This window comes from Meles meles, chromosome 7 (assembly GCF_922984935.1).
Source record: "Meles meles chromosome 7, mMelMel3.1 paternal haplotype, whole genome shotgun sequence".
In the NCBI taxonomy this organism is placed as follows: Eukaryota; Metazoa; Chordata; class Mammalia; order Carnivora; family Mustelidae; genus Meles; species Meles meles.
The window spans coordinates 70,496,433-70,508,612 of NC_060072.1; the positions used below are offsets into that span (position 1 = coordinate 70,496,433).

The 12,180-nt window shown below is 36.8% G+C and overlaps 1 protein-coding gene across 3 annotated transcripts in view; it reads left to right on the forward strand.

Moving 5' to 3' along the window:
- SOX5 (SRY-box transcription factor 5) overlaps window positions 1-12,180 on the forward strand; it is a 999,188-nt gene that overhangs the window by 20,689 nt on the left and 966,319 nt on the right. Inside the window, exon 1 of one of the 3 annotated variants that reach the window (XM_046013234.1) lies at window positions 4,465-4,565. The exons of the other annotated variants lie outside the window; for them this stretch is intronic. The gene's annotated coding sequence lies outside the window, so the exon portion shown is untranslated. Of the gene's footprint in view, window positions 1-4,464; window positions 4,566-12,180 lie in introns of those variants that run through there. 3 annotated transcript variants of the gene reach the window in all.

The following is a 12,180-nucleotide window of genomic DNA, read 5'->3' on the forward strand; positions in this document are numbered from 1 at the left end:
AGGAGACCAGAGTGGATGTGGTACAAAAAAGAAGGGCAAACGTTTCAAAAAATGAAGCTGGAGGAGGAGGGTCTTGCAGGTGCTGCTAAGGATCTGGAGTTTGTATCAAAAAAGCAAAGGCAAATTAAATGATTCAGATTTGCATTTTAAAAAGATCACTCTGGGGGCTGCTGCATGGCTCAGCTGGTTGGGCATCCTTGGCTGGAGTCATGGTCCCAGGGTCCTGGGATCAAGTCCTGCGTGGAGGGAGTCTGCTTCTCCCTCCCCCTCTCCCCTCTGCCCCTGCTCTCTTTCTGTCTCTCTCTCACTGTCAAATAAATTTTAAAAATCTTTAAAAAAAAAAATTAAAAGATCATTCTGGTTGTTGTTTGGAAGGTGCAATGGATGGGGCAGCGTTTATGTAGTGATTAGGTAGTCTAAATAAGAAATGTCCCTGTCCCCAAGACTATTCATTCTACCATTTTGGGGGGCCTCATTCTGCTATATAACTAAATAAGTCCTTGAATACTTGATGAAAAACAGAACCTAAATTTATCACAGGTGTAACTCTTTTCAATACCCAGGAAGACTTGGACCTGTATTTTCTATCGTGCACTTTGCTTACATTGTTTGCCTTTATATTTGTAATTATACTCATGATTTCAGCACAATGTATTTTCAAGACACTAGAAAAAAAGGAAAAGTCACTCTTTGAAGCTTGTACCATGCTATTGACTTTCTTTGAAAGGACAACAAGTGTGTGTATTTTATCACTATCGGCCTAAAAATTAACCATGAAACATCATTCTCCACTTTTAAACTATGTCTAACAAAGAAATGCTTTATTGCAACTTCATCAATAATTCAAATGCAACTTAAAAGAAAGTAGGGCAGCATAAGGAAAAAGAGCACACTTGTTCCATAATTGAGTCGATTAAATAATATCGAGTCCCATTGTCATCTTTATATTGACGAAACAACTTTATAAATACAAAGTCTAATAAGTAAGACCTCAGAATTATGAGGCAATGTCATAGACATTTCTGTATTTTTTTCTGTTATAGAAGACAAGTAGCAAAAGCAACCTTTACTAGTGTGCAGTAAGGAAGGAACAGTTTTTGAAAAGTGCTCTTATTGGGATTTTAGTAGTTTTCAAGTCTGTGCAGTAATAGCCAAAGCTATTTTGAAACTGTGCATACATTAGTGTTCTGGTGCAGCATGATACAATAATGTGTGAAAAAGTATACGATCACACCTTGTTTAAATTTGCAGTTTTTGTGCATAATCCCACAGTGAGCTCTTGTTAGGTTTTGACTCTGTATAGGAGAGAAAAAAGTTTATGGAAGCCCACAGATTGGGGTTGGATGTAAACATCTGACTGTGGAAATAAGGGTTTTTGTTCTTTATTGAAGGATCAAGAGTTAAGTTTATATTGTATATAATATTTTGCAAATCAGCCTACGGTTAGTTTTACCCAGAGGAAGCTTCGGAAAGTACATATATAACCATCCTAATGGAAATGCATATCTGCTTATTTCATATCTGCAGAGTATGAGTGAAAAGTACCGAGTCTGATTTTTAAAAACAACAATTGTGCTATCATTTATGCATTCATATTAATGTTGTTTTTCAAAATTGTCACCCGGAGAAGTAAAACCCTGATTCCAATGATGCCCTTGTTCAAAACATTTTGGAAAACTTCCTCTCAGAATTGTCTTTTGAATCATTTGCAAGCCTGACTAAAACATCCATCTCATTACTTTCTATTCGTATTTTATACCAAGATTCATCATCCTTTTTTTATTCACCAGAGTTGGCTATAAATGTCTCTCTGAAATGATGAAAATGGCTAAAATTGACTTTCAAATTATGAAATTTGTCACCATTGAGGATATTTCGAAGTGTGTATGCATGTGTGTGTCTTACAGACTTAGAAAGCACTTTCAGAAGGTGGTAGAAATACTGTGGCTGATGACTGATTTTTAGGGTAAGTGAGTGGTGTTTTAAGGGGAGCTCTGTGAAGGGAAAGCACATAAGGATGACATGGTATGTTTGTATAAAAACCAGTCACATTACTTTTTAATGACATTGGATGTTAGTTTTTACAATGTATACAAAGAAAAATGCAAATGATGTCTTTTGGAATGCAAGGCCAAATACCGTACACAATTAGTAGCATATTTTATTATTAAGACAATTAAAGGATTAAAGCAACTACAATACTAATCCTCTGTTGGCAGATTCTTCAGATAATGGTCCCTATGTGGGAATGTCTCTGTATAATTTTATTTAAGTACTACCATTCACTGTCTTATCTGTAAACATGTGTGTTTTTATTAGCATCTTACATAATTCATACTTATTTTCATGTCATTTGAAGGTGCTATTTGGTAGCCTTTGAAATTTTCATTTTAGTTGACTTCTTCGCATAAGTAATTGACTCAGTTTTTGAAACTATTAGTGCTTGTTTTCTTAACCATCACTAAAGAACCTGGTTACATGTGCTTGAAATATAAAATAATTGAATTCCAGATGTTTTCTTAATTTAAGAAATTTGTGGCTATTTGGTACCACTCACACAATGTTACGTGTTGAATGATTTATGAATAAAATAAAAATGGAGTAGTAATATACGTATGCAGACATTCACCATTTACCCCCATTTGCACATCTTTATTGTGTTCTTTCTCAAATGGGTAGGAAATGAAAGAAACAATTGCCAGAGAGACTCAGTTGAGTAGTTTTTATTTTCTGAGTATTAGTGCTGTTTAACAGGATAGAAAACAATTCAAATGAATTTTTCTGTGATCGGTTTTGTGACACTGTACCCTATTGCCTCTGACTTCCAGCTTTGGGCATTAACGATAGGGATCAAATGCCTGTATTTCAAGAATGTCATCGGTTTCTCTTCGAAAACTGATAGATTTAAGTGGAAAGGCGTGTTCGAATGTGATGGTCTCGTATTCACTTTTGCACTACGTTTTGGTATAGCTAACTAAGAAGACAATAAACTCGTCTTGTTTAAGTAGGTATGTTTTGTATGTAAATTTTGTAGACTGATTTGTGTTGTACTGATTGTTTTAGCTGTGATAACATTTCTTTTTTACTGGTTTCGTAGTACTAAATGGGTTTTCTTTTCTCAAATGCTTTTATCCTCGACTTTCCTAAAAATTTTAAAGCACAGCGTTTATCCAGGAATTGTTCTAGACTAATAGTTACTTCCCTCTTATTAAACATCTTAGATCGTATTAATGAAATTGAGTGCTGTTTTGTTTTTGCAAAAAAAGCTAGTTTAGCTAAAAGGGGGAGCAGTTTTGAGGTACTAAATTAAACTGAATGAATTGTATGACACCTTTAGTTCTTTGGTATCTTTACCTATTAATTGTCACGGATTTTTTCACAGATGTTGTTCTTGAAATTCCACTGAAGGAAAGTGTAATACTGTGATAATGTTAATTTGCAATATAATTATTAACTGAAAATTTAAAAAATCTGTAACGGATTAGAAAATAAAATCCCAGTAGCTTTTTTTGTTCCCCAGTAAGAAGAGTAGATTCAGAAAGCTTGTATTATAAATGTAGCATAGTAGTGCTTACCAAAAGTTAGGAGTTTTATTCTTGTAGTTAGGAGTTAGGCTACTAAGTAATGTTTATATAATCCTGATAAACATTTCTCCATGACCGAATTTTGAGTGGAAAACTTTGTTTCCTAAAAGGCTGTATGTGGGAAAAAAAAAAAGAGAGAGAAAGAAGAAAAATAGGGTCTATCCCGTTTGTGAGGGGTGTGTGTGTGTGTGTGTGTTTAGATCGAGTTTAATACCAACTAATGCCAACATCTGGCAAAGAGATGGAGAGCTGGGAATTTGCTGCTTGAAACCCTGGGACAAAGTGTTCTGATCTGACCAGCAAACATAGCTGTGGACTTGAACTGGAATCTTCAGGGGCAGAGACGTCTTAAGTGTCTGGAAAATTGGCCTGTTGAGTCACCATGAAGGCACTAAAACAAAACTAATTTTAAGCAGGTCAAAGTTCAGTGATTCCCTCTGGAATTCAAACTTTTTTTAAGAGTCTCATGTTTAAGTGAAAAGGGTCAAAGTTGATGCACTGTTACAATGTTTTGAATGCTTTCCCTTAAGAACAGCCACCCAAGCCGGGATTAGCATGAGGAACTGCAAGGCTGGCACTTTAGCGTCTGGGTTAAAAATATTTTAAAGCAGTAAATGCAGTCAGTACAGAGAGATCCCTGGGAGCCTTTCTATTCAAAAATGTGTGAGCTCAGGGCAGCGACTGCAATGTAATTTAGGGCAGTGTATGCTTCATAGCTTTGGAGAATATTGCTTCCCACTAATGTTCCATTGGAGGATGGTAGGATAGTAGTAATTTTAGAAGGTGGTATTCCTGTTTGTCTTACATCGAAAACTTCAGAATAAATAAAGGGACCTATCAACTGAGCAAGAAATGTAACTATGGAAAAGTACCAATGAATCTAAATTTGAACTGAACAGATACAAAATCAGCATGGGTGTAGGAATATTTTTAAGGAGGAAGCTGCAGCAAAAGCGAGTTCCCAGGGAATGGACCTCACAGGTATGTACCATGTGTGACACATAGACCGCAGAAACTTTTGAGAGAGGGCCTTGTCTACAGTGTGGTGCTTTAGGTATGACCTGATGTCATGCTGTTGGATATTTGAATTGAGGAATTATTGTAGAAAATGGAAACACAGGGGATTTAATTTCAGTAGCTGGAATTCAGATGATATCTGAATATCCCGAGGATGCCAAGCAATTAGCTAGTCGGAAATCCTTGAACGAGATTTTAGTGGGATCATATGATGGTCTCACTGTGAAGTGAGTGATTCCAGGACTTTTGATGTTAGAATGTTATATTCTGCAGCTTATTGTGATTGACTAGACTTTTTCTGAGGCTGAAGATCTTGTTGCTGACTAGGATGAGACTTAAACAACATTCTTAGACATTGAAAAGAAACTATTATTTTATGGGTTATGTCTAGGAAAGGGGAGAAGAACATTTACTCTGCGTTCAAATTTAGCAGCTCAGCTAAAAGCTCTGGTGTAGCTATGAAATTTGGCTGGTATCCATAGTCTCCTAAACTCCTTACAAAACTTTGGTTGTTCTTATTAGCTATTTTTTTCCCCCCATGATACCAGTTACAGAATAACTCTGTTACTTTTCACCATAAACCTGTGATACTCACTTTGAAGAAGCTTTACTTATTCAGTTATTTGTTCAGTAAATATCAGTTATTCTAATTTGAGGAATTACATTTTGCACTGTGTTTACTGTGTCTCAAGAGATATGAACTCAGTTGTGTCTGTTTATTTTAATGAGATAAGTCAGGCACGTGTGATAATTTTTACCAAAATGCAGAATAAAAATGCATGATAAAGAAGGAAAAGCTGAGTTATTATTGTATGACATGTTGACTCTTATACAGTTTTTAATAAGAAAGTGATCTGAGTTAGACTGAAAGATGAGAAGATGTCATGCATGTTCTATGTGGTTCCTTTAGGTGACAGGTTAATAGAAAGCAGTCTTTGATTGGATTCTTGAACTCAGTTATGTTTATAATTATTAATACTGTGAATCCTGCTTATTTTAATGTAGTGATGAAGAAACAAAAATAAGAGAATCCAATATTAACAGGGGTTAAATTAGAAAAGCTCAAATGCCAAATGTTTTCACGAACTGGTGTTAGGATGCTGATGCTAGGATAGTTTTAGGGTCAGTTCTTAGATTTCTTTGAATTGTGGACCAGAATTTTAAATTTCTGTGCAAGGGATTCCAAAAACGAAATTTATTTACCATCTGAACTGTATGAAGAAATCATTAGAAGCCTCAGTATGTTCAATATTCTTATTTATTTTAATTCCACGTGACGAGTTAATAGTTTTATCACAAGTAACGTTTAAAAAAAATGGTCGTAGCTCTGAACTTTTGCCCCTCTGTGTGTCTTTGCAAGGAGAGCTTTCAAAGAGAAGAGTCTTAAATCTGTCTGATAGTAAAATATCCTGATCCATTTTCGTTTCCCTCCATCTCCAGGCTCTGTCAGCTGTTAAACTTATGCTAGCTGACTGCTGGCTCTCCATGCTGTGCCGATCCTTTTGTTTAACTGGCATTTCTCATAGCTTCCCACTTAAACTAGCTATCAGAATCCTATAGGTCAACCAGATAGTTTGCCTTATCGCAAGCTCACCTGAAACATCTTTTGAGGTAGGGCCTGTGATTTCATGACAAATAGTCACCTCAGTGGGGAGCTGCAGAGCTCACCTCTATCTTCCAAGGGTTAACCATAACCTATAATAATAATTTGGTGACACAAAATGCTTCTTTTTATGCATTACCTATTTCCAGAGGCCTAATTTAGGTTTGTATCAAAATGGATCTCACAAACAGTACAGCTTCCCGCTGAGAAGCAAAGTGCTACTGAGAGACTTTCTGTGATTCTTTTGGTGGCATCTGGGAGGGGTGAGGAAACGCTGGGGGAGTGAAGCAATTGTCGGTGGCTGATAGAGTAGCTGGGACAAACCCTGGTGGAGAATGGTTTTCAAAGGCAGAATAGCTTTATGGAATTGTCATATCAGGAACAGAACTTTGTTCTCTCACACTTGCCACGAGGCAAATTTTAGAACAAGGAAAACAGCAGAAGTGGTTACAACAGATACCTTATTTTTCTGTATGATTTTCATACTTCATGCTCTAGCAACAACAACAGCGCTTACCCAGGTGTAAATACAAACATAATAATACAGCACTGGGAAAGTTTTAAACTTTAAGTGTCCGTTGAGAATCTTTTTTTTTTTTTAAAGATTTTATATATTTATTTGACAGACAGAGATCACAAGTAGGCAGAGAGTCAGGGAGAGAGAGAGGAGGAAGTAGGCTCCCTGCCGAGAAGAGAGCCCGATGTGGGGCTCGATCCCAGGACCCTGGGATCATGACCCGAGCTGAAGGCAGAGGCTTTAACCCACTGAGCCACCCAGGCGCCCCGTCCGTTGAGAATCTTAATTCCTCATCGCAGAATCCCTGGTCATACCAGGGTCAGTCCAGTCAGAAAAGCAAGCAAAGTTAATCTGTCTGTGTGTCCCATCTTTAACCATTTTTAAATCACCTAGTGTCTACCCCAAACATGCTAGGCTCCTTTATTGTCCTAGTTCTTTTCACAAAAGAAAGCAAATACAAATTTATCATTTCTTTCTTTCTTTTTTTTTTTTTTTTACTTAACTATACCCAGGAGGATTTGTACTTTAAATAGAAACGTATGAAGGGTTGTTTTTCATAAACGTTTACTAGACTTAGAATTTCTGGCTCTTTTAGTAGTTAGGGATGGGAAAATATAGCAATATTATTTTGCAGAAGGGGTCTTCCAGCGAGCCCTCCCTTCACACCATCTAGGCGAAACTGCCATTAGAACTTCTCCTGGGAACTGATTTGAGCCCAAATATGGATGGCAAATGACCTGTGGTTTACAATGCCGTGATGGGGATTTCTCTACTTTGCCACACTTTAGGTTCTGCGGCAGCTTCCGACTGCGGCCGTTTGCCTTGACTGTGCCCCGTTCTTGCACCTGGAGAAGGGATGGGAAAACATCAGGGAGCCAGGCAGAATGTCAAGAACCCCATCCCCTGAAATTTAACTCCTGCTCCCACTTCGGCCTTTGGCTCTTGCATGTTTTCTGAGAGTGAGGGTTTTTCTTGGCCTGCTGCTTCCCCAAGTGGCCGGCCCTTGTCTCTTCACTGTTCTCTGGGGATGTGTTCCCAGAGTGCCCATTTCCCACCCACCCCTGGGAGCACCGCGAAGGAGCAGCTGTCCTTGCTTTTCCACTCCTACTCCAAGGGGAGACTTGGGTGCACAAGCTTCTGTCACATACTTAATTTGTGCATCTCAGGCACAGCTTGCTCAGCTCTGCATTTTTGGCTCAGTGAACACGTTGAACATGTCTGTATAGGTGTTCATCTTGGGGTACACCCATCTGGGGATAAAAGACATGGTTTCTCTTTTCAAGGACTCAGTTGTTAAGAGTATTTAATGGCTATTGGGGGGGGAAAAACCCCACTGATTTTTAATGTCCAGCAGATGACATGCTCCTGGCATTCTTTTAGATTCTTCCTAAAGCTGTGTAAAAACTGGAATTTCAAGGAGTTTTTACCCTAAAGACTGCTTTCAGACACATTATATCTATTTCCTGATTTAATTGGGTATAATTCATTTTGTAAGCGTTTCTCTTCAAAGCAGGAGGACTTTCTACCACCCTGGTCTAAGAGTTTGGTCACTTTCCTTCGGGATTGCTTCGCTCTTCCTTGTAATAGCAGCTCCCTGAAGAAAACCAGAGAAAAGAAATTACATCAAACCCTCAACTGCAGCTTTTGTCCCATTTAAATTGCAATAGATAATTTTGAAAAACTGTAAGTGGGGTGATGATGTAAGATGGACTTTTAGTTCTCCTTTCAAAGTTTCTTCTAATTTTTGTGCTTATTTCAAAAGCTTTACCTAGAATGAGAGTGCATTCATGTTGTTTAATGTCCTTTGTTTTCATGGTATTGTTTTTTATAATGATTGGTGGATAGAAATGTGCCAGGGCCATGCTTTGGGATCTGAGCCTCCTTTGGACCCCATAGGATGTCAATGGACTCATTAGGACTTAGCCAAGTTTTATGCATTATTCATAATATACATTCACAGCGTGCGCACTAACGACTGTCTCCTGTGTCTGCTTAGTCAGAACCATTTGCATGCTGTATTATGGAACCATAATACAGAATGCATTTAGCCACATTTTCTGTATTATCCTTAATACATATTGTCATCATATTCTGTTATGGGGTATGTGGTGAATGTGTTTAAACAATAGCATGCACTTGTGCATTATGATTCCATAAAAACAAATGTATAATAAAAGTCTTGATGGAAGTAATTATTGCATATGTGCAGTGATAGTTTCTAAAAAAGCCTTCATATTATTTCTAGTTTGCTTTTATTGTTTGATTATCTAGTTATTTGTTTTATGTTGTTTTATGCCTGCTGGACTGATGTCCTGAAATTTTTAATTTTAAAAACAACATACCTTCTTTATCCCTCTCGTATCTTCCCTCATTAGTTTCCCTTAATGAGTATTTAAAAATGTAATCTTTAAGAGACTTGATGATTAGGAAAAGCATGTTTCCTAACAACCAATTGAAGATCTGTAGGGTATTTGTTATAAAGAGCCTGTGTTCCATGTAGCAGTGAGAACTGTGTTATATATGTGAGAAATTAACATCGAATTATTAACATCAAATTATCTTTCGTATCCAGGATCTAGAGGTTCTGAGTTCTAAAGTCAGCAGTGACTCCCATAACATTTAAAGGGTTGGCACTTTATCTTTTTATCTTGGACACCTTGCTTGCAAAATGGAAATGACAACTGTTCAATTGTAGTAGAATATCAGATTCATTATGTCTTCTTTTTTTTTTTTTAATGTTGATTTGGAATAAACAGAAAAAAAAACAAAACCCTAGAAATACATCTCTATGTCATGTGTGTGAAAGAAAAAGGAATTTATATAAAACTTTAAAATGATAACTTATTGAAAAGTTATGCTATAATGAAAGTCTTAAGTGCACAATATAGTAAAAGGATTCATTGGAATTGTTAAGTCTTTTGTGAGCATTACTGGTGGTTTTTCAGTAGTTTGAAGTCATCTGGTTTCTAGTTAGCTACTAGTGAACTCATGTTAGAATGTTCATTTTGAAAACTCTATAATTCATTTAGTGTCCTCCAAATCTAGTGCTTTTACAAACGACCACTTTTAATTTCATTATGAAACCATTTAGGGACAGATTGGGAGTTAGAACATATAGAAGATGGTAGTTTTAGGTGGAAGGGCCATTAGTCTTTTTATTGATAACGACACTTTTAATAGTAATCTGTTTTACTCATAGTCTTATGAAATTTATCTGTTTTGATGGACATTATTGGTGAATTTATTTCAGATAAATAATCTCACTGAAAATTTGAAGTGTACCAATGGTAGTTGTAAGCCATCCCTCTCGTCTCCTCTTTTCAGCAAGTTTGTTACTATGCATCCATAAAGTGGCTCTTTCAATACTGTCCTTATTCTTTGGGAATCTAAAGAAATTCTTTGGGAATCTAAACTTGGGGTGTATGTGTGGCTCAGTTGGTAAAGTGTCTGCCTTTGGGTCAAGTCATAATCCTGGGGTCCTGGGATCAAACCCCGTGTTGGGTCTGCTTCTCCTTCTCCCTCTGTACCCCCCAATTTAGCTCACTCTCTTAAATAAATAAATAAATATTTAAAAAATTAAAGGCTATATAAACTTGATACAAAATCTGACTAATACCTTTTCTTCCTATCTCAATGTACTATTCTTTATTTCTGCAATGGCTTTTATATAGTTGTTGGGGTCATGTGTGCATGTTGAGAAGTCAATAGATAGGCTCTTTTCGTTCTAGATATAATTCCAAATATGATGGATTGAATTACAAGTAGCCAGACCTCAAAACAGGGCAGAAGAAGATATGCTACTGATCCAAATCTAGATATTTTGGTCGTCTGGAGTAATATGAATTTGTCAGATGAAGAGAGATAAATTGAGTATTAGAGAGGTAGATAAAGGGGAACACCCCCTTGAATGGAAGTTTTTCTTCATGCAGTGAGGGAAAAGACCTAGTGACTTCTGTCTTAACAAGCCATATTCTTTCTACTTTCATTTGATATTTCCCCCCAGTTGACTTACTTAACAAAGTTGATCACTTTGTTCAACTTTTATTGTCAGTTTAAATATTTCCTCTGCCCAAAAAGTCTTCAGGTTAATTCTGGCTTTTTTTTCCCCCTCACATTTTTAAAGAAACTGTTGATCCTCCGTGTATATGTTGGGATGAAATAGAATACCTAAAAATGTTTTGTATGTATTTTTACTTATTAAGGCACATTTATAAATCAGGTGATTAGAAACGACTTCATTTTTTTTTAATTAAAAAATTTTTTTTACATTTTATTTATTTATTTGACAGAGAGGTCACAAGTAGGCCGAGAGGCAGGAAGAGAGAGAGTGAGGGGGAAGCAGGCTCTCTGCTGAGCAGAGAGCCCGATTTGGGGCTCAATCCCAGGATCCTGAGATCATGACCTGAGCCCACGGCAGAGGCTTAACCCACTGAACCACCCAGGCGCCCCATGACTTCAGTTTTTTAAAAACAGAAATGTTTACATAAAAGAGTGTTGAATCTAATTCAGCATGGTCCCTTTCAGAGCTGTACACATCTTTCGGTGAAACTGAAATCACTCAGAATGTTCCAGGAGCGCCTCCATCGGAGCTGCCATAGAACCTGCAGCCTACTCTCTTGATTACCTCAGTGCGCAAACTTTTTAACTTGGAAGAGAGGCGTTCTATTTCGAAAGAGTCAAAAGATGTATCTGAGCCAAGCCTGGTCAATAAAACAGGCAGGTCGTCAAAAGGGGAATGGGTATGGGGGGTAGTACAGATTGTGGCACTCAAGTGACAGATCTGTTTTCTTGGGTCAGTCATTACTTGGAGGATTAGAGAAGTGTTCAGCTCCGAAAGTGTTTTAAGCAATAGTAGTAACAGGAACATGAGTACATACTTTCTTAAGTTTGATTACTTGAAGGACCATACCTATTTTCTTGTGAAGGTTTAAATAGGTTACATTAATTTATAAGTTATACTTTGCATAATCACAACGTATTTCAAAGCTTTTTGTGTTCATCTATTATAACAGACGTAGAAAAACGTGTCCATTTTTATAGCTTGTTGTGTGTCTGCTCTTTCCAAATTATGAAAAACACAGACTTTCAAAACCATTAATTCTGAGCTAAGATAAGGTGTTCAAATGGAAAAATAATATGTCTTTTTGGCTTTTCAGATTATAATTCAATATTTCCAGGGCCTAAATATTTTAAATGTAGATTTTTTTTTCCTGCTTAATATTAGTCAGAGGTTGCCTCAATTTTCATAACAATAAAATTTATTTCAGGGAGTTTCTTCATCTGAGTTTAGTTTTTGGCTCTTTAATACCTGTTTGGCCACTTGCAGACTGGTGCAGTTGGTTGCGAAGAGACCATTCTGTCGGTTAACAGTAAGAAACATACACAGTCATATATACACAAGAATTTCATAACTAACATACATAGTAACAAATTTTAAAAGACTATCATTTGGGAGATTT